This window comes from Bos indicus, chromosome 9 (genome assembly GCF_029378745.1).
Source record: "Bos indicus isolate NIAB-ARS_2022 breed Sahiwal x Tharparkar chromosome 9, NIAB-ARS_B.indTharparkar_mat_pri_1.0, whole genome shotgun sequence".
Taxonomy (NCBI): Eukaryota; Metazoa; Chordata; class Mammalia; order Artiodactyla; family Bovidae; genus Bos; species Bos indicus.
The window spans coordinates 92,161,422-92,183,604 of NC_091768.1; the positions used below are offsets into that span (position 1 = coordinate 92,161,422).

Sequence of the window (22,183 nt, forward strand, 5' to 3'; positions counted from 1 at the left end):
GGGCTGTGACCCAAATGCCATAACTAGGTGACCTAAACATGTATTTCATAAAGCTCCAAAGGCCTGAAAGTTGAAGATCAAAGCACCAACAGATTCCAAGTCTGGTGAGAGCCTGCTTCCTGGTCCATAGACTGCGGTCTCCTCACTGTCCTCAGGTGAGGGTGAGAGTTATCTGGACTTTTATAAGTGTACTAATTCCATTTGTAAGGGCTCCATCCTCATCACCTATCCACATGTCAAAGGCCCGGATTTCTAATACCATCATCTTGGGGTTAGCGTTTCAACATATGAGTTGGAGGGGCCCTCAAACATTCATTCATAAATTTGCCCTCGTCCCTTCCCCAAAGTCATGTCCTTCTTGTCCGCATAATATACTCATTCATCCCAACAGTTTCTGAAGTTTTCACTCTTTTCAGCATCAGCTTTAAAGTCTAAGTCCAAAATCTCATCTGAACAGCATGTAAATCAGATACGAGTGAGACTCAGGTACCATTTTATGCAGAGCAAATTCCTCTTCAGCTGTGAGTCTGTGAAACCAAATGAATTATGTGTTTTTCAGACATAATGGTGTCACAGGCAAAGGGTAGACATTCCCGTTCTAAAGGAGAAATAGGAAAGAAGAAAAGGGTAACAAGTCCCATGTCATCATGTCATAACAGTTCAACCTTAAGGCTGGGGAGTAATCCTCTTTGACTTGATGCTCTGCCTCCCAGGTGCAGTGGCTGTCTGTTGGGGCCCCTCTCTTGTGGTGATTCTCTGCCCCCAAGGTGGCTCTCTGCTGGGGCCCTCAGGTTCTCCTGGGTTGAGATGGCTGCCCCGTGGCTCCATTCAGCCCTGTCCCTTGATATATAGGTGGAGGCATATATGGTATGCTTGTGTGCTCAGTCGTCTCAGATTCTTTGTGACCCCATGGACTGTAGCCCACCAGGTTCCTCTGTCCATGGGATTTCCAAGGCAAGAATACTGGAGTGGGTTGCCATTTCCTCCTCCAGGGGATCTTCCTGGCATAGGGATTGAACTCATGTCTTTTGTATCTCCTGCTTTGGCAGGCGAATTCTTTACCATTGCATCACCTGGGAAGCCCCCATAGGTGGAGGAGACCATGTTTTCCTCTCCCACCCTGGGCCCCTGCTCTCAGGACCTGGGGATCTCTGAATTGTCTTTGAGGTTGTGCTTCCACTGTCTTGATAGGGTCAATACTAGAATCTCCTTATCAAAGGGTGACTTGACCTTCCCTCAGTGCTCTCACTTTTTGCAGTATAGATCGACTGAGAGACTTTGTGCCCTCCAAGAATCTGTTTCCCCCAGTCCTGTGGAAGTTCTCTAATCAAATCCTGCTGTCTTTCAGAGTCAGATTCCCTTGGGATTCCTAGTTCCTTTGCCAAATACCCAGGTTCGGAAGTCTGATGTGGGGCCTAGAATGTTTGCAACAGTGTGAGAACTTCTTTGGTATTCTTGTTCTTCAGTTTGTGGGTCGCCCACCTGGTGGGTGTGGGATTTGATTTTAATGTGATCTTGCCCTTCCTGCCACCTCATTGTGGCTTCTGCTTTGTCCTTGGATGTGGGGTATCTTTTTCTTGGTGGGTTCCAGCATCCTCCTGTTGATGGTTTTTCAGCAGCTAGTTGCGATTTTGGTGTTCTCACAGGAGAAGATGAGTGCATGTCCTTCCCTGATGGTCTAGGGGCTAAGACTGCCAGTACAGAAAGCCCAGGTTTTGATCACTGGTTAGGGAACTAGATCTCATATGCTGCCATGAGAATTGGCATGGCACAACCAAAACAGGATTCTACCTGCCGCAACTAAGACCCGGTGCAGTCAAATCAGTGAATAATAAATAAAAGAAAATACATTGGTAGGAGGAGAATTTTCCAACTCTCTAAGTCCTTCTTCCTTTTCTTGTTTAACAATTCCATGGAAGTCTTTTACCTCTTGCATTTTACTGTAAACCATCAGGAGCAGTCAAGATGTACCTTCAATCATTTACTTAGAAATCACTCTAGCTAAATGTCCAATTTTGTTGCTCCCAAATTCAACCATGAAACACTGGAACAGGAGCACAGTTTATCCAAGTTCTTTGTCCTTTTATGATAAGGATTGTCTTTTCCTCATCTCTGTCTGAGACCACATCAGATTGCCTTTTACTGTTCATATTTCCACCAGCATTCTGTTTGTGATAACTTAAGTAGTCTCTAGGAAGATGGGATCTGCCTGTCTTGGTCTTGAGGAGTGGCAGTGGGAGGTGGGGAGGGAGGCAAGAATGCTGGAGTGGTTTGCCATTCCCTCCTCTAGGAAAGATTGAAGACAAAAGGAAAAGAGGGTGGCAGGGGATGAGATGGTCAGATAGCATCACACTCAGTGGACATGGATTTGAGCCAATTCCAGGAGAGTGTGAAGGACAGAGAAACCTGGTGTGCTGCAGTCCATGGGGTCACAAAGAGTGAAACACGGCTTAGTGACTGAGCAACAACTGTACAGAGGACTCAAGGATGGGCAAATGGCCATTAAGCACATAAAAAGATGCTCAACATCACTGGTTACTAGGGAAATGCAAATCAAAACCACAGTGAGATACCTCTTCACACCCATCAAGATAGTATTACCAAAAAAATCCCCCCAAATCAAAAACAGAAAGCCAGAAAACAGTAAGTGTTGGCGAAGATATGGAGAATTTTGTATCCTTGTACACTGTTGCTGGACTTCCCTGGTGGCTCAGATGGTAAAGCGTCTGTCTACAATGTGGGAGACCTGGGTTCGATCCCTGGGTCGGGAAGATTCCCTGGAGAAGGCAATGGCAACCCACGCCAGTACTCTTCCTGGAAAATCCCATGGACGGAGGAGCTTGGTGAAGGCTACTGTCCATGGGGTCGCAAAGAGTCGTGCACGACTGAGCGACTTCACTTTCTTTCACTTTCACACTGTTGCTGGAAATGTAAAATGATGCAGTTGCTATAGAGTAGCATTATTGTGGAGTAGAGTTACTATATCATCCAGCAACTCCACTTCTCAGTATATACCCAAAAGACTTGAGAGCAGGGATTCAGACAAGTATTTTTGTGTCCACATTCATAGCAGTGTTATTCACAATAGCTGAAAGGTGGAAGCAAACCAACTGTCCATGGGCAGATAAATGAATAAACAACATGTGGTGTATACAGACAGTGGAGTTTTATTCCACCTTAAAAAAGAAGAAAATTCTGACGTTTGCTACAACATGAATGCACCTTGAAGACATTATGCTCAGTAAATTAAGCCAGTCACAAGACAGATACTGTTTAATTTCACACACTTGCATGCCTGTGCTGTGTGTGTGTTAAGTTGCACAGTCGTGTTCAACTCTTTGCAACCCCATGGACTGTAGCCAGCTCAGCTCCTCTGTCCATGGCATTCTCCAGGCAAGAATACTGGAGTTTGATCCCAACCAGGGATCAAACCTGTGTCTCCTGCCTTGGCTGTTGGATTCTTTACCACTGAGCCACCTGGGAGGCCCCATGAGGTACCTTGAGTTGTCAGATTCATAGAGACAGAAAGTATTGGGTTGGCCCCAAAAGTTTGTAAGTTGAAGTGAGTTCTGGCAGTTGGTGGTGACGATTGCTCAACAGAGTACATGTGCTTAATGCCATTAAGCTATATTTTAATAATGGTTAAAATGGCAAATTTTATGTTGTGTATGATTTACCACCATTTAAAAAATTCATTGGAAAAAAAAGCCATGTCCCCCGTACGCTGTTTACCATGGGGAGTTAAACTGACATATACTGAGTTTTCAATTTAAGAATAATGTTCAGGTCAGTTCTATGAGAAAGTTGAGATCACCAGAATTTCGTTTTCATCCACTTTAGCAATAATCAAGTCTCCCTCTTTTCTCTGCCCTCCTCCCTATCTGAGAAATAAGGCTGTTCTTGAGGTCAGCCTGGGCCCCGTCTGGAAGGTGAAGTCCTGACGGCCATAGTGGAGTCCTGAGTAGTGTGCTGCTTTGTGTGTGTGTGTGTCTAACATTTGCAGAAGCTGTTGGATAAAGAGGTGAAGGCTGAAGAGGAGAGGGGTTGTAGGTCTGGGAGAATCCAGGTTTTGTTGGATATGAAGCTCATACAATTTGGTATTCTCCTTAAAAAAGAAGATGAAAAGATCTTTCTTCCAAAACTTGTACAAGAGTACTGGTAAACATGTGTTGGGGCCTGTCCCAGGATTTTAGAAGGAGCCCTGAAGCTTAAGCATCGTTAATTTAATGTAACTTGTCTTTGTTGAGGAATAGAGTAGAGAGTGTCCAGAGCAAACCACTCACCACCTCTGACCTTTATCCTCGGAAGCAAAAAGATTTGGCAAGACGTGTCACATCCAGAAGACGGACAAGTAATTAGAAAGCCCCTAGGGATGGAAAAGGGTTTATTCCATTTAAACTCACTCTGGTCCACATTTACTTTAAGCATCTTCCCAGATAACCGTTTCTACTGTAATTTACCATGACAAAGTGACCTTTGACCAAAATCAATTAACTTTTAATTTCTCGCCTAGACTGTTGCCTGATAAAATTTTAGAAGCACTTTCTGAGGAATTGGATAAAATTTCCATGATAATTATGACCTTGAGGTAGTCTTGTGTCAAAAAAGATGCATACTCTTCTTTGGCTAATTCCTTTCTCATCTTTCCCCCAACTCTGATTAGTCTCCGTATCTGTTTCGGACTTAGATAAATACTTCATCAATCAGAGATTAGAAGAATCTCATTACCTCTGGGAATTCCTCAGTGCCACTCAGGCCTTTAATGAAGCTGTTAGGAGCCTTTGTCATTGAAAGCAGGGCTTAAGTGACCAGATGGACTCCTTGGAAGCAACTTGTACAAATGTCAGGCGAGAAGACTTTTAATGAGGCTTAACATGTGCAGCGGAAGGCAGAGTGGGTCCTGAGTTTCTTCTTGTTGAGTTCTATCACCTTCAGTAATAGCCTAATTTCTTCTTTTTGTAGGAGAAATGGAACTTTCAGAAGTAAAACGATATGAGTTTATTCCATATCAAGAAAGCGAAAATGAAAGCAAAAAATCACAGCATGCTTCACACTTTCTTTTGTGGCAGGACGCATTATCCTGAGGGAGTGCAGACCTTGTACTGCCAAACAGGGTAAGGGCAACCGCCATCCAGGCTTCTCAACTTGGCCAGATCCCTGATTTTCAGATGTAGATTTCAGGGTCCAGATTGCTCATTGTCCAAATGCCAGTTGGGCACTGGGATGGATTTGCCAGATTCATTTTCACTTCTTAGACAAAGCTGGAATTTGAATCTGAAATTAAAGGTGAAAAACAAGGTCTCTAAATCAATCAAACCCCATTATCATTCGAGTGGGGCTTTTATACTGTTTCCGGCCTTTTGAATAATAGAAAACTGTTGGCAAAAAAATCGTCCCTCCCCTTCCCTGGAGACTTCGGGGAAACTTTATAAAACTTCATGTTAGTCATGAATCGAAGGCTGCTTTGCATTATTTTGATCTCTGAAAAGATGAAAGGAGGAGGAGCTCCAAATCTGTTGAGAATAGCCGTTCTTTCCATGGGTTTGAATGTAGCCAGATTATTTTTGGCTTTATCCTAGTATTCCAAAGAAAAGGGTGTGGTTGAAAAAAAAGGTATTGAGAATTTGTAAAACAAAGAGGAACTTTGTATTGTTCTGAGTTTTTTTGTTTTTTTTTTTTGTTTTTTTTTTTTTGGTCATGCCTCGTGGCTTAGGGGAATCTTAGCTCCCTGACCCAAGATTAAACCCGGGCTGTTTGCAATGAAAGCACAGAGTCCTAACCACTAGACCACCAGGGAATTAATTCCCTATTCTGAGTTTTAGTGTGATCAGTGAAAAAAAAGGAAGAAATTTTTAAAAGAAATAATGCCAGCTAAAAAATAGTTTTCATGTTCATTTCACAGCTTTGGTCATGACTGTTTTCATATGCATGCCTAAAATGTATAGGCTTCATTACTACCAAATAGTTGGTTTGTAGGCATTCTCTCATCTAAATGATGCTGAAAACTCAGCTCCTTTGTACAGTGGTGCCAAATCAAATAGTGGGGTTTTTGAGTGAAGTAGAGAAGGCAATGGCACCCCACTCCAGTACTCTTGCCTGGAAAATCCCATGGTCGGGGGAGCCTGGTGGGCTGCAGTCCATGGGGTCGCTAAGAGTCGGACGTGACTGGGCAACTTCGCTTTCACTTTTCACTTTCATGCATTGGAGAAGGAAATGGCCACCCACTCCAGTGTTCTTGCCTGGAGAATCCCATGGTCGGGGGAGCCTGGTGGGCTGCAGTCCATGGGGTCGCTAAGAGTCGGACATGACTGGGCAACTTCGCTTTCATTTTTCACTTTCATGCATTGGAGAAGGAAATGGCCACCCACTCCAGTGTTCTTGCCTGGAGAATCCCAGGGACGGGGGAGCCTGATGGGCTGCCATCTATGGGGTCGCACAGAGTCGGACATGACTGAAGTGACTTAGCAGCAGCAGCAGCAGAAAAGGATAGCTTTATTACTTTGCCAAGCAAAGGGGGCCACAGTAGACTATCCCCTCAAAACCACGTGTCTTTCCTTGGAGAAGACAGCAAGAAGTTTTATGGTAATTGTTCAAAGAGAGGGTGATCAGCTGGTGGACATTCTTCTGCTGGGTTGGTGATGAGGTTAAGTCGGAGTCAGCATCATCAACCTTCAGGTCCAACTGGTCTGGGGTCTCCATGCTTGTGCGCAGCATACCATCATTAAGTTAATCATTAACGTCTCCCACCTGGAGGGGGTTTCAGCATTTGCAAAACAGCTCAAAGATAAAGGCTGTTCTTGACTGTTTCACCCTCTTCTCACATTCCCTCCCTTCCCTAATTAACTGTTTGAATCTGCCCATTGGAATTCGGGAAAGGTCATGGAGGCTCAGTGAAGGCTGTTCCCTATGATCAAAGAAATGAGGGACACAGGAGGGCTTTGTGCCCAGGAGCCCCAGAGGCCCCCTGTATGGTATCATAAATTCTTGTAACCCTTCGGTGAAAGTAAGAACAATAAGGTTGGTTTTAAAATTAACTTCTTCACACTTTTCCCTTCTTCATCTGAGACAGATCCATATTGCCTGTGTGATGTTAGTTCCAATTAGGGCAGTTTGGAAACTTTTATTTTTAGTGTGAGAGAAAAAGTAGCTTGCTTTGAAATAAATTAACAGATAGACTCGGTTGAAACAGTTTTGTATGGGAAATGCGTTCCCTCACCCTGGCAAATTGGCCAGAAGCCAGCGTTTACAGCTTTATTCTGTTTCTTTCTTTTTTTTCCCTAACTTTTTATCTACAGCGTTTGTTCATTGAGGGAGAGGAAAGCCTTTTCCTGTGGTTCCCCCACCCGTCCTGTTGCAGGCGGTTGCCCGGCCCCCATCCCCCTGCCCTCCAGGGCTTGGTCCACTTGCACGGCACTTGGGCCTCTCAGCTCTTTTATTAGCAATTGCCTCCTCAGCAGGGTTGAATGCAGGCAGGATCCCACTGGTCATCCTATGTCAGGGGGGAGCTTAAGGATGTAGTACTTCCCTGGTGGCTCAGATGGTAAAGAATCTGTCTGCAATGCAAAAGACCCGGCTTCCATCCCTGAATTGGGAAGATTCCCTGGAGGAGGGCATGGCAACCCACTCCAGTATTCTTACCTGGAGAATCCCACAGTCAGAGGAGCCTGGTGGGCTACAGTCCATGGGATCGCAAAGAGTCGGACATGACTAAGACTTAAGGATGTCTCTGACGTTTTTAGCTCACTCATCCCGTAGTTACATTAAACACTGGTGACTGTATTCGGGTTCTTCCCCTGCATGATTTTATTTCCACCTCATAACATTATGGAGGAAGCATTGTCATCTACATGATCAGATGAGGAAGGCGTGACTCTGGCAGGAGAGAGACCTACCCAGAGTAACATGGACAAAAAGGGGGCGGAAAGTGGGTTTAAAACCAGGTTCTGCTGACTGCTCTCCCCACGTCCTCTGCTGCCTTCATAGAGCTGGAGGGGCTTTTAGAGACCTTCTTGTCCAGTGGTCTCAGCACTGGCAGTACAAGAGAGCCACCTGGAGAATTTAAAATGAAGACACCATTGGGCTCGTCCCTGGCTGGCTAGATGGAGTCTCTGGAGGTGGATCTCAAAGTGGGCGGGGTGGGGGGGGCTCCTGGGGTGATTGTGCTATGCAGGTCTCGCTGCTCTAGTCCAACTCCCTCGGCTTTCTCGGAGGAACCTGAAGCCCAGCAATTTCTCCTTGCTCTAGTTTGCAAGGAGGGAGGGCTCTTTGCCCTGTCTGTAGTCTAGAACTGCAAGGGAGACGGGCTGGAGAATGCGAGTGTGAGGAATTGGCTCACACATTGTTCTCCAGGGTTTCTGCTCTTCTCAGAGCTTCCCCTGGGAACCCCGTGCCTCTCTGGGATGGAGAGGGGGATGTGTGGACTCTGACTCTGCAGGACAGTCCCCTCTTCTGTGTGGCAGATCCCCCCCCCGCCGACCCCCAACCAGCCCTGCCTCCATTGCCACTGGCGTTTGGATTTGTTGCTATGGCTTATTCTTGTTGGAAACGCAACATGAGCTAGCGATGGCTCTCAGACTTGTAGGGGGTCTGTGAGATGCATCTCGAGAGAGATTTTCTGGTCAGACTTGTGAAGTCGTGGGGTGAGCAGGGGAGATGGGGAGATGGCGGGGGTGCTGAGCTCCCGATGGGTCTGGGGTCGGGATACCCAGGTTCTTCTCTCCTTTGTCGCCCATCCACCTCCTACCTGTGCTGTTTGTCCTTCTCAGGGTTCCTTGTCCCAGGTTTGCCCAGGAGGCAGCAGTGAGTGGCTGTCCAGCCCCCAAAGGTCTTTCTGTGCCCCACTCCAACCTGAGCTTAGTGAGGGCAAGAAGTCCCAGCCACCTCACCTCCTCCTCCTCCTCCTCTTCTGTCTTTTCAGCCCGGCCCCGAGGCCCAGTGATTGAAAACACAGCGGGTAAAGAGAGTGGACGGTGAAGGAAAGCACTCAGTCTTGTGAGGCAGAGAGGAGAGGGGTGTCGGCACACAGACGCTCTTGGTGCCTTCTCGTTCAGGCAGCGAGGGAAACAGAAGCAACCGGCAGATGAGCACTGTTAAACACAAACCCAGTGCTACCAGTTGAGTCACATAGAACTGGACGGGAGACATGGGCATTAGGTGGGCCAAGCCGGCATGCTTGAAAAATTCTCACTGGGGGGACTTCCTGGTGGTCCAGTGGTTAAGAATCCACCTTGCAGAGCAGAGGACACAGGTTTGATCCTGGTCGGGGAACTAAGTTCCCACGTGAGGAGAAGCAACTAAGCCTGCACAATGAGAGAGTCCATGCTCTGCAAATGGAGATCCCAAGTGCCACAGCCGAGACCCGACACAGCCAAATAAGTAAAAAAAAATAATTCTGATTTTTGTGGTTTGCTGCTGTCCGTTGTGATGAGAGAGATTGTTGGAGCAGATCATGCACAGAGAAGAAAAGAGCAAATGAATGAACAAGGCTGCGAGGAAAAAAGTGGGACCCAGACGGGAGGAGGAAGACGTAGGAGAAGGGAGGATGTGAGCACAGGTGAGTTTGGGACAAGGGAGTCAGAAAACAGCACCATGAGGCAGGGTCAGAGGCGGTAACCAGAGCCACAAGGGAGCCTGGAAGGCCCGCACGTCTCTGTGGGAGATTGGCTGTATTGCTCCAGAGTATTTTTACAAGGTGATATAAACGGTGCAACAAACAAACAGGCGTGCCTGAACAGAAAGTGCTCCGAAACGCTCCATCCACTCGTTGAGGGAGCCCCCGGCGCCTTGTCTGAGCCCCAGACACACCTGTGAACTCCAAACGGGGCCTTTTATCACCTTGACCTTGGAGACCCTGGCCTTGGACGCCAGGGCTGCTTTTCTGCCTGGGGAACCCAGAGAGAGGTTTCCAGGGTGGAGTCTGGGAAGGGAGTGCGTTTTCAGGTCGTTCGTTTCATACCTAGATTTTGTCGAACTCTTAAAAAAGAAATCAAAAAGATAATGGGAAATGGCCTGGTTTAGTCTCTGTGTTTTCCTGATTTACACCTACTTTAGTTGCCAAGCTTGTTCATTAGCGACGGGTCATTAGTGCTGTAATTACTAGATTTGTCTGTGGCTGGAAAGTTCGTCTGACTTTACTTGCAGTTGAATCTTGGCGTGTCTGTTGTGTTGGCAGCAGCTAACCTTGTTTAGAGTGTGTGTTTTAACCGCCTGTTCTGACCTTCTGTTTTATAATTGGTGCACTGATCAGAATAGTTCTCATTTGAAGCAATAACTGTCCTTAAAAAACAACACGAATTAAAAAAATCTGGTATAAACATATGTTTGGAAAGGAAATTTGAAAGATTGATTTCTGGACAAACAAGATGCTTTCATTTCAATTTTTTTCTTAAATTACAAAAAATTCGAGTTTGCCTGAAAATTATGTGGTAGTTGTAGGAAAATATTTGTTTTAAATATATATCATGATAAGAGAAATGACACTATGATGAGTGTCTGATTTAGGCAAAAGCTAAGTCGTTTTTTTGAACTGTGGTGTTGGAGAAGACTCTTGAGAGTCCCTTGGACTGCAAGGAGATCCAGCTAGTCCATCTTAAAGGAAATCAGTCCTGAATATTCATTGGAAGGACTGATGCTGAAGCTGAAACTCCAGTACTTTGGCCACCTGATTCAAAGAACCGACTCAATTGGAAAAGACCCTGATGCTGGGAAAGATTGAAGGCTGGAGGAGAAGGGGATGGCAGAGGATGAGATGGTTGGATGGCATCACCGATGTGATGGACGTGAGTTTGAGCAAGCTCTGAGAGTTGGTGATGGACAGGGAAGCCTGGAATGCTGCAGTCCATGGGGTTGCATAGAGTTGGACACGACTGAGTGACTGAACTGAAGTTTTTGGTAGTTTTAGTAATGTTACACTTTCTCAACATACTGCTTCATTCTCTGTAACTGAAGCAAATGTTCGCCAGTGGAGAATAAGAAAACTGGGGATTTTGGATTCAAAGACAATCTGGACGGAAGACCCCAGCGAGGGTATAAATACACAACCAGGAGGGAGAGCTGTCTAGAGGCTCCATGCCCCCAGGAGGAGACCCCATCGGGACTCCTCTACTGGTCCTGGTTTGCTATATTTCATCTTTTTACCAATTCAAGTTAGGTTTTATTCTCCACATTTATTTTACTTAGGGAAGGAAAGCATCTCAGGAACTTGCCCAAGGGCAGAAATGCACTATTAGTAACCAGTAAGCCAGGAAGGAGACCCGAGTCCACCTGGTTCCAAAGCACATGTTCTTTCTACTAAACCATTGTTTCCTGGATGTCTCCTGGCAAGGTGTTCTTGGCCTAGAATGCCCTCGTTTCAGTGATGGGTCTTTTCTATCAGATGTTTTCTGAAATCTTACCTCTTTCAAAGACTTTAGCAAAGCAATTTAAAATGAGATGGTAGTTTCCCCCCTGCTGTTCTATTTAAAGGTGTAGTTCTCACAGCTTATTTAGCAGTTGCCGCCGTGGAAAGTGCATTTACTTTTTTAACTTGTCACCTGTGGCTCACGCAGGAAAGGAGAGATAGGAGGGATGAGGGGAGGAGGTGTGTGGGGAAAGATTAGTGCTCCTCTACATGAAAAACTAAGATGCACACAGATGCAGGATGTGGTTTGAACTCCTCTGTCTATTATGGTGACTTTACTTGTACCATTAAAAATAATACCAGTGATTGATTTTACAAGACAATATTTCACATTAACATGCCATTTGTAATGATACACAAGCTACTCGATCTATTGATTAGTCACAGATAGAACTTTTACATACTCTGTCTCCTGACTCCGCTTAACAAATATTAAGTTTTTGAAGGATTATGGGATTGATTGTGTGATATGTAACATGGGAATATCTCTATCCTCCTTGACCTGCCTAGCCACAAATTCTATGACAAAAGTCAATCTTAGGAAAATAGTTCGTAAGGTCCGTTAAGTGCGGGACTGCTTGTTGGCTCTTATAGATTTAGTATCTGTCAGAATAGAGTCGAGACTATCCTGCTATTACTTCAAATTCTTTTCAATCTTCTGTACCTTTTATGGTATAATGAAAATGGGTTGTTACCATGACATTGGGCATCCAAAGTACTGAAACTTTAAGGAGATATTGTTTACATTTAGAAAGTTCAGTTGATAAGAATGCAATATATTTATCAAGATAACTACTCTGAAGCTTGCATACAAAGAGGGAGAGAGAACACAAAAATGGTAAAATGATGATACTTGGAGAAACTGGGTATCTGGATGAGGGGTGTGTGGGAGTTCTTTAACTGTTCTTACAACTTTTTTTTGTTTTTTTGAGCCATGCTGTGTGGCATGCAGGATCTTAGCTCTCCAATCAAGAATCAAACTCTTAATATGCTTATCTGAGAAAAATCATTGTGTAAAGAGACAGAAAATTTTGGGTTGATAATGAACCCCAGAGAAGGCAATGGCACCCCACTCCAGTACTGTTGCCTGGAAAATCCCATGGATGGAGGAGCCTGGTAGGCTGCAGTCTTGGGGTCGCTAAGAGTCGGACACGACTGAATGACTTCCCTTTCACTTTTCACTTTCATGCATTGGAGAAGGAAATGGCAACCCACTCCAGTGTTCTTGCCTGGAGAATCCCAGGGATGGGGGAGCCTGGTGGGCTGCCATCTGTGGGGTCGCACAGAGTCGGACACGACTGAAATGACTTAGCAGCAGCAGCAATGAATGAACCCATTAGAGAGAAAATGTTAGAGAATTGAGCCTATATGGCCATAAAAGCTAATCAAAACGAACTGTGTTCTTCCAGTCTCTCTATTTCACCAGTTGTTGAGTCAAACAATCCTTTGGATTTTTCCTGTACGCCCTGACTAGTTCTGATGGAGCTCCATGTTACTGCTTTCCTGGGTCCTGTTTGTTCATACCTGCCTTTCCCTATATCTCAGTCCTACCCTTTTATGAAAATTTTCATGACTCTTCAGTTTCTTTGCACTTTAATGACAATGTCAAGATACCATCCCCTCACCTCTTGATTGGCTTTTGTTTTCTTTTAATAAACTTTTTGTTATGGGACGGTTTTAGATTTACAGAATTATTGCGAAGATGGTATAGAGAGTTCCTGTATACCCCACACCCATTTTCAACACCTTTCACTGTTATGGTGTATTTTTTTTTTTTATAACAAATGAAACAATATTGATACATTACTAACATCACTCCCCCTAGTCAGAATTTCTGTTTTTCCCTAATGTCCTTTTTCTATTTTAGGATCCCACACAGGATACCACTTTACATTTTTGTCATCACGTCTCATTAGCCTCCTCTTAGCTGTGACAGTTTTTTCTGACTTGACTTGTTTTCAATGGCCTTGACAGTTTGGAGGAGTTCTAGTCAGATGCAATGGCACCCCACTCCAGTACTCTTGCCTGGAAAATCCCATGGACAGAGGAGCCTGGTAGGCTGCCGTCCATGGGGTCGCTAAGAGTCGGACACGACTGAGCGACTTCCCTTTCACTTTTCACTTTCATGCATTGGAGAAGGAAATGGCAACCCACTCCAGTGTTCTTGCCTGGAGAATCTCAGGGATGGGGGAGCCTGGTGGGATGCCATCTTATGGGGTCACACAGAGTTGGGCACTGCTGAAGCGACTTAGCGGCAGCAGCAGTCAGATGTTTTAGAAAATGTTTCTTAATTTTCTGATTAGACTGGGTTCATGTGTTTTGGGGAAGAAGATTACAGAGATAAGAGGCCATAATTATCACATGCTATTGTACATACTATCAATATGACTTTTCACTGTTCTTGTTAACCTTGACCATCTGGCTTGAAGTAGTATTTGGCAGCTTTCTCCACTGGAAAGTTACTCCTTTTCCCTCTCTCTTTTCAAACTATACTCTTTGGAAGAAAGTTACTTTACATAGCCTTGCCTTAAAGTGTGGGAGTTATGCTCCACTTCCTAGGGGTCAAATGATCTACATAAATTCTTTTAATTCTGCATGGGAGAGTTTCTGTTTTCTTACATTTACTTATTCATTCAATCATTTATATCAGTATGGATTCATGTATATTTATTTCATACTTTAGGTTATAATCCAATACTACTTTATTTTGTTGCTTAAATTATTCCAGATGTGGCCGTTGGAAATGCTTTTAGTGGGCTTTTATATTCCTACGACACACCCTCATCATGGTGAATTTTCCTTGTACCAGATCTAGAATTGGCCATTTCTCTAAGAAGCCCTGGTTTCTTGGCATTAGAAATCAAGACCCGGGTGCTGGATGTGCGTACTGCTACTGGGGTACTATTACTTCTTTATATGTATTTTAAAGTTTATGTTCTGGTCCTCCAACTAGATGAGTTTTTCAACCTGTCACATTTCAGACCAGTTAAGATAGAATTTCTGAGTGTAGGGCTTGGGTATTAATATATTGTTAACATTCCCCAGGTGATTTTAATGTGTAGCCAGAGAAGCAATTCTAGCCTGTAAAACCCTTGAAGATAAAGACTATTAATATGTGAAATAGATATTGCATAAATGTTTATTACTGTTAATAAGTAATTACTAACTTTGGTTCAGTTGCTCAGTCATGTCGACTCTTTGTGACCCCATGGACTGCAGCATGCTAGGATTCCCTGTCCATCACCAACTCCCAGAGCTTGCTCAAACTCATGTCTATCGAGTCTGTGATGCCATCCAACCATCTCATCCTCTTTCGTCCCCTTCTCCTCCTGCCCTCAATCTTTCCGAGCATCAGGGTCTTTTCTAATGAGTCAGTTCTTTGCATCAGGTGGCCTAAGTCTTGGAGTTTCAGCTTCAGCATCAGTCCTTCCAATGAATATTCAGGTCTGATTTCCTTTAGGATTGACTGGTTTGATCTCCTTGCAGTCCAAGGGACTCTCAAGAGTCTTCTCTAACATCACAGTTCAAAAGCATCAATTCTTCGGACCACAGTTTCTTTGTGGTCCAACTCTCACATCTATACATGACTACTGGAAAAACCATAACTTAGAAAATAATTAAATATATTCTAATTAATAATTAATAATCATGTAGGAAAAAAATCACCTACTAGGCACTATACCGGAGAAGGCAATAGCACCCCACTCCAGTACTCTTGCCTGGAAAATCCCATGGATGGAGGAGTCTGGAAGGCTGCAGTCCATGGGGTCGATGAGGGTCGGACACGACTGAGCGACTTCACTTTGACTTTTCACTTTCATGCACTGGAGAAGGAAATGGCAGCCCACTCTAGTGTTCTTGCCTGGAGAATCCCAGGGACAGGGAAGCCTGCTGGGCTGCTGTCTATGGGGTCTAGCAAGTCAGACACGACTGAAGTGACTTAGCAGCAGCAGCAGCAGGCACTATACAGATCACTGAAATAAAAGTGTTAGTCATTGACATTGATAAAAGTGACAGCAATTGATATTGTTACTGAAAACATACTATATGCAAGCACTAAGCTAATCACCTTATGTGTACTATTTCATTAAGTGCTCAAACAATTTATTGTCCTAGATCTGTTTTACCAATGTGCACAACCACTCCAATAGTTTTGCCCAGAGAATGGCTAACCACTCCAGTGTTTTTGCCTGGAGAATCCATGGGCAGATGATTCTGGATGGTTACAGTCCATGGAGTTACAAATAGTTGGACACAACTGAGCGGTTTTTGTTTCCAAGTCCAGACTCTCTTTGCTCGCCCCAGAATGGGCCAATGAATCTGAGAGACAATATGTTGAGTCACGGAAGAGACGTCATTCGGGGAGCTGGCTGACGGAGAAGATGATGGCAGGCTAACACCTCAAAACAACCATCTTCTCAGGGTCTGGATGCCAGGTTCTTTGATAAATCAGAGATGCAGGGCAGGGCAGGGGAGGTGAGGAAGCAAAGGCCATTTATCTTGCACACATCTCCTAGAATGGCAAGCCTCAGGCAGAGGATGTGTTAATTTCTTCCTGCCGTCTACAGTGGACAGGGTTCTGAACAAAGGCAGTTTAGTTTAACAGTCAGGCAGAGGGGCAGGATTCTCTGAGGCTGGCCCTTCTGTATGGTTATAATAGCAAAAGCAAGGAAAAGCAAGTCAAACGGTTCCAACATGGAGTCAGAATTGGCTTCTTCTCTGCAACACTTTCACTCACTCACACACTCACATGCAAAATGGAGAGGAAGAAGATATTTCAGGCAGCCATGCTCTGAAATTAACATTGATACAGTACTATAATTAAATGAGAGACATTTTCCCACTAATACTTGTTTTCTGTTCCAAGATCCAGTTCAGGACTGTACCTTCCATTTAGTTGTCATGGCTCTTAGTGTTCCCCAGTCTATGACTGTTTCTTGGTTTTTCCTTGTTTTTTTAATGACTTTGACATTTTTGGTGAGTAATGATCAAGAATCTCATGGAACCTCCCTCCCTCTGTGTTGGCCTGATTTTTTTTTTTCATATTAGACTGAGGTCATGGATTTTGGGCAGAATAGCTTAAAGGTGATGATGTTCCCTTTTCTTTGCATCATTTTAGGGACACATGATGTCAATGTGATTTATACTTTGATCACTTGTTTAAAGTCATGTCAGCCAGCTTTCTCCATAGTGTAATAATTATCTTTTACTTTCTGTATTCTGTTAGAAGCAAGTTATCATGTCCAGCTCCTGTCAAGGGGAGGGGATTTAGCTCCACCTTCTGGAGGGAGGAGTATCAATTGATTTGTGGTCATATCTGCAAGTTAGCACAGTGTTTAATAAATTTGGCGTGATGTACTTTGAGGCATTGAAAATCCCTGTTTCTCTATAGCATCACTTACTGCCCACTGCGTTTAGTATTTATCTACCCTGAGCCGAATGCATGTGCAGTTCTACTGAAGATTTTTCATATCCCTCATTCTTGTAATTCTTTTGTCAGGAAGATTTGTTCCTTCTCTGTTTGTTATTCAGTTACTATGTTGGTATGGACTCATAGTCATTTACTTTATTCTTTGGGTTATAACCGAATACTGTCATTATTGTTCAAATTGTTCCAGATATGGGGACTGAAAACTCTTTCAGCTTGGCTCCTGTTCCCTTTTGGCGTTCTGGCTCTATAGGATATGCCTGGTTCATCTGCGGTGTTCCCTACTCCAGCTCAGAATTTTAGTTGAGAATGGCATTTAGAAACCAAGACCTGGGTACTGAGTGTGCTCATTGCTAGGGGATGTCACTACTTTTCTTGGGCACTCTCAATGAACAGAGCTAGGAAATAAGTGTTTACATACTAATCCATATAGATATCTGTATTTCTTTCTCCATCTTAAACATGAGTTCATACTGATATCACAGAATCTACATGCATGTCTGTATTTGTTTTTATAGCTATTTGCCTGTTTATGTACATCTATAATCCAGAAATACAAGGTTCATTTTATTCTTTTCCCTTTCCTTCTTCTTGGTTTCTGTTTTTGACAGTGAAAATCCTGGCTTCCCTTTCACAGTTTATGTATGAATCTGTTCAGTCCTAGTTTATGTATAGTTGCAGAATTGCCAACTGGCTCTCCTGAGAGCAACAGATTCAACAATCACAACACAGTGTTTAGTGTTTATGTACTTTTAAAAAAATCTCGCCATGAGCTTATAGCGTCAGGTGGAATACTAGGCTCCAGAGTTACTCAGAGCAGCTCCTTTCCCCTACCCGCTGCAGTGAAGTTGTGTCACCCATTGATTCCTTTCTTACAGTCTTCAAGTCATCCTGAGATCCACTGACACCCTGGTCGATTTTTTGAAAATATTGCATAAGAGTTTATTTCACTCTTTGTGATGTAGTTGTATGTGTGTGTTTGAAAGTCACTCAGTTGAGTTGTGCCCAACTCTTTGTGATGCCATGGACTGTAGCCTGCCAGGCTCCTCTGTCCATGGAATTCTCCAGATCAGAATACTGGCGTGGGTTGCCATTCCCTTCTCCAGGGCATCTTTTCAACCCAGGGACTGAACCTGGGTCTCCTGCATTGGAGGCAGATTCCTTACCATCTGAGCCACCAGGGAAGCCCAGTGTAGTTGTATGGGTTCTGACAAAGGCATAGGGTCGTATGTCCACCACCCTCGTGTCATAATGAACGGTTCCATCATCCTGAAACTCTGTGTGGTCCCCTACTCCCTGGCAACATTTGATTCTCCTTCTAGAATTTTGTGTTTTCTTGAATGTCATATAAACAGGGCTATAAAATACACAGCTCTTTTCTTGGAGAGGGTCTGGCTGCTTTAACCACTGTTGAATTTTCCAAATTTGCTGGCATATTGAACACAGCACTTTAATAGCATCATCTCTTAGGATTTGAAATAGCTTAGCTGGAATTCCATCACTTCCACTCGCTTTGTTTGTGGTAATGCTTCCAAAAGCCCACTTGACTTCACACTCCAAGATGCCCAGATCTAGGTGAGTGACAACACTATCGTGATTGTCTGGGTCATTAAGACTTTTTTGTATAGTTCTGTGTATTCTTGCCACTTAATCTCTTCTGTTTCTGTTAGGTCCTTATCATTTGTATCCTTTGTTGCGCTCATCCTTGCGTGAAATGTTCACTTGATATCTCCAGTTTTGTTGAAGAGATCTCTAGTCTTTTCTGTTGTTTTCCACTACTACTTTGCATTGTTCATTTAAGAAGGTCTGCTTACTTCTGCTCAATACTCTCTGAAACTCTGCTGTCGATTGGGTATACCTTGCCTTTTCTCCTTTGCCTTTCACTTCTCTTCTTTCCTCGGCTATTTGTAAGGCCTCCTCAGACAACCACTTTGTGTTCTTTTGTTTCTTTTTCTTTGGGATGGCTTTGGTCACCATATAAAGGGGGTTACATGGCAGATGTGTGTTTAGCTTTATAAGAAACTGTGCAACTGTTCCAAACTGGCCATCACTTTGCATCCCTACGGCTCCATATCCTGACCAGCTTTTGTGTTATTCGTTAGTTTTACTTTTTGAAAATTTTAGCCACTTTCTTAGTATACAGTAATATCTCCTGATGGCTTTAATTTGCATTTCCTGAATGACTAATAGTGAGCCTCTCTTCATGTGCTTATTTGCCATCTATGTATCTTTTTTGGTGAGGTGTCTGTTCAAGTCTTTTTCTCATTTAAAAAAACTGGGTTGTTTAGTGTTTGGTTTTGACAACTTTTTGTACATATTTTGGAGACAAATTCTTTATTGGATATGTGATCTGCAAATATTTTCTTCCACTCTGAGATTTGTAACTTTTTTTTTTTCTTAAGAGAATAACTGGTTCAGATTTAGTGGCAAGGCAACATAATTTAATAAAGGGTAATGATTCAAGACTTAGAAATGCAGTAACAGCCTCTCTGCATCAAATTTAAGTGATACTTTGAATACTTTTTTTTTCTGCAGTCAACTAAAAAGCATTGTTTTAGCAGTTGATCATATTGTGGTTGACCTGTTTTCTGTTTGCTTATACCACAGCTGTAATGTGACCCCTAGGATGGAGGCAGTGTGTGGGTGTGTGTGCACATCTGTGTATGAAGGGGAACAATCGTATGTACATTTCTTGAAATATATCTTGATCTGAATGATAGTTTCATGAGTATATACATATGTAAAATTTGTGGAGAGGTGCACTTAAGGTTTGTGCCCTTCAATGCATGCAGGTTATAACTGAATAAAAAATAAACAATGTAGATGTGGATATGATGTGGAGAGGTCTTGGGTAAAGGGGTAAGTGAAAGACAAAATGATGTAGAAATGGTGGATAAATACAAACAGCAAAAATATTTATTATCTGGAATACCGAACAACTGTCCTTGGAAGATAGACGCTTAGAAGGAAAATAATAGACTAGCCTCATGCATAAAGGCTAGATATCCTACAGGCTGGAAAATGGATTATTTTCTCTTGATAATGTGAATAAGTAGCTTAGTGTCCTGGTTGTAGGATTTTAATAATGATCTACAAATTTACCTGTACATTTTTAAAAATACTTTGTGTTGTGCCGATTTGGTAATTCCTGAGTTCCTTAGCCAGTGTGGGAATATTGATAACGTTGGTGAGTGTTAGGATCACATAATGTGAGATACAGTACCGTACTTTTAAGAACTAAGCCTGAAACTTGTCTAGCTTTTACAGCCTTAAGACATGAAAATCACATAATTCAGAGAAAAGCGTATCGTCTCATGAACATTGCTGAAACATTAAACCCAGAGTTTATGTATCTGGCTTGCCTATGCTCTAATTGTGAATTGTGACTATATTTTGGGCTGGGATTTGAAGAGCTGACTTCCTCAGAACTTTCCATTTGGCCCGGAACCAAATGCAGCATAAGAGCTGGCAGATACCACAGAGAAGCCCTGGTTCTGGAATTTTATTCCTGAGTCGAGACTTGATTTCTTTGTTTCTCAATGGGGGCAAACTGCTTTTGAGTAACTCCAGGTGGAGGCTTGACAGGGTTCGAACATTAAAGCTGAGTTCCATAATTATACTTCATGGCCAGTGTAATTAATAACTTGTGTGCGAGCATATTGAAAGTAAACAAAACATTCTTCTGTTAGGTTCTTTATTTCTCCCCAAGTCTAGTTTCTATCACGGTGAAGATAAACATCTCATTTTCCTTCCCTTCTCCATCTTATACCCCCTACTTCTTCGCCTCTAACTCCTTTTCCTCCAACCCTCCCCTCTCCAGAGCCCAGCTCAGTTCAGTTCAGTAACTCAGTCATGTCTGACTCTTTGAGACCCCATGGACTGCAGCACGCCAGGCTTCCCTGTCCAGGCACACCAACTCCCGGAGCCTACTCAAACTCATGTCCATTGTGTCGGTGATGCCATCCAACCATCTCATCCTCTGTCGTCCCCTTCTCCTCCTGCCTTTGGACTGGCAAAATTAATTTTGTTCATAGACACACAATTAAACCATTTCTTTCTAATTCTTCTTATATTGCAACAATGCAAATTCTGGTACTACACATAACCCTGTGCAAATAATTGTCTATTTCCTTTCTCTTGCACTTGTGTGACCTTCTTATTTTCAAGGGAGAATAACCTTTTTTTTTTTTTTTTGGTAATACAAAAGCAGAACTTCCCTTTCACGCATTCAAGTGCAAATTTATATTTGAAGTCAAATAATGATCTAGTGCGAAGGAGAAACAGCTTCTTTCTTGGCGTGGTGACTCTGGCTTGAAATCTGGGCAGGAGCAGGCGCTAAGCGGATTTGGCAGCTGGTCAGGCTGCTAATTTGTGTTTATAACCTGGCCCCCTAAGGCCAACCCGGTATGGGTGATGTGGAGACAAGTTACTGGATGTGTGTCTGACAGTCCTGCTGCTGTCCTTTAGGCGGGGGAGCATTAAACTTTGGAAACCCCAGCTGCTCTCTGAAGGGGTTCCAGAGTATTGAGCTATCTCGTGGCATCCATCGTGGGTTCTGGGCCCTTGGGAGGAGGATGCCTCCCTGCAGCCTCCATGCCCGCCATCACTTTCAGCCTCACCGTGAAGATGCCACTGTTTCCAGTTCTGAGCTTCTCTGTCAGGCTCCTGTTTACATATTTTGTTGGTATTTGTTGTTCACTGGTCACATCACATCAAACATGAGACCGTGAAGGCCTCGAGCATGGGCAGAAATCAAAGCGGTGCGGTGCGCCTAGGCCCTGCCAGAGCCCGGAGCTTTTCCTCCGTGCGACGCTGCCGTGTGTGCCTGTGCGGACTTACAGAGGGGACCCACCAGGGATGCTCTGGGTGGACAGGCTTCAATATTTGATGGGACTTCTGCATATTTCTGGTGTGTCTTTCCTGTTTGGCCCTGGGTTTCCTTTAGTTTTTATCCTTTGTAATAGACTTTGATTTCAGAAATGGGAAGCAAGCCCAGATTGTAACAATAGACTCAGAAAAAAATATTTGGTGAAATTCTTCTTTGCATACCTTCCTGAGGCCTAATGGTTACACTGAAGTAGAACATTTTTTTGGTTAGTTCTTTACCAGTATTTCCATTTATGATCTTCCCAGCCTGCTGGAGCTGCAGAGTTCTCAGAAAAGGACGCCCACTGTGTCTTAGGATGCGCTGCCACACCATACGACTCCAGTTAGCCGGGCCAGGGGAAAACCCAGTTGGACTGTGGGAACTCCCTCGAGGCTCTAGATCTGGCACAGAGGTTAGTTTCTGCCTTGTTCACAGGCAGCAGTGTGACGTCTTGATGTCGAAGTTTGCATTGTCAGTTGTTCTTAGAGAC

At 43.7% G+C, this 22,183-nt stretch overlaps 1 protein-coding gene across 4 annotated transcripts in view; it reads left to right on the forward strand.

Moving 5' to 3' along the window:
- Nucleotides 1-22,183, forward strand: part of TIAM2 (TIAM Rac1 associated GEF 2) — a 236,290-nt gene that overhangs the window by 48,525 nt on the left and 165,582 nt on the right. The window contains exon 1 of one of the 4 annotated variants that reach the window (XM_070796426.1): nucleotides 18,014-18,401. The exons of the other annotated variants lie outside the window; for them this stretch is intronic. The gene's annotated coding sequence lies outside the window, so the exon portion shown is untranslated. Of the gene's footprint in view, nucleotides 1-18,013; nucleotides 18,402-22,183 lie in introns of those variants that run through there. 4 annotated transcript variants of the gene reach the window in all.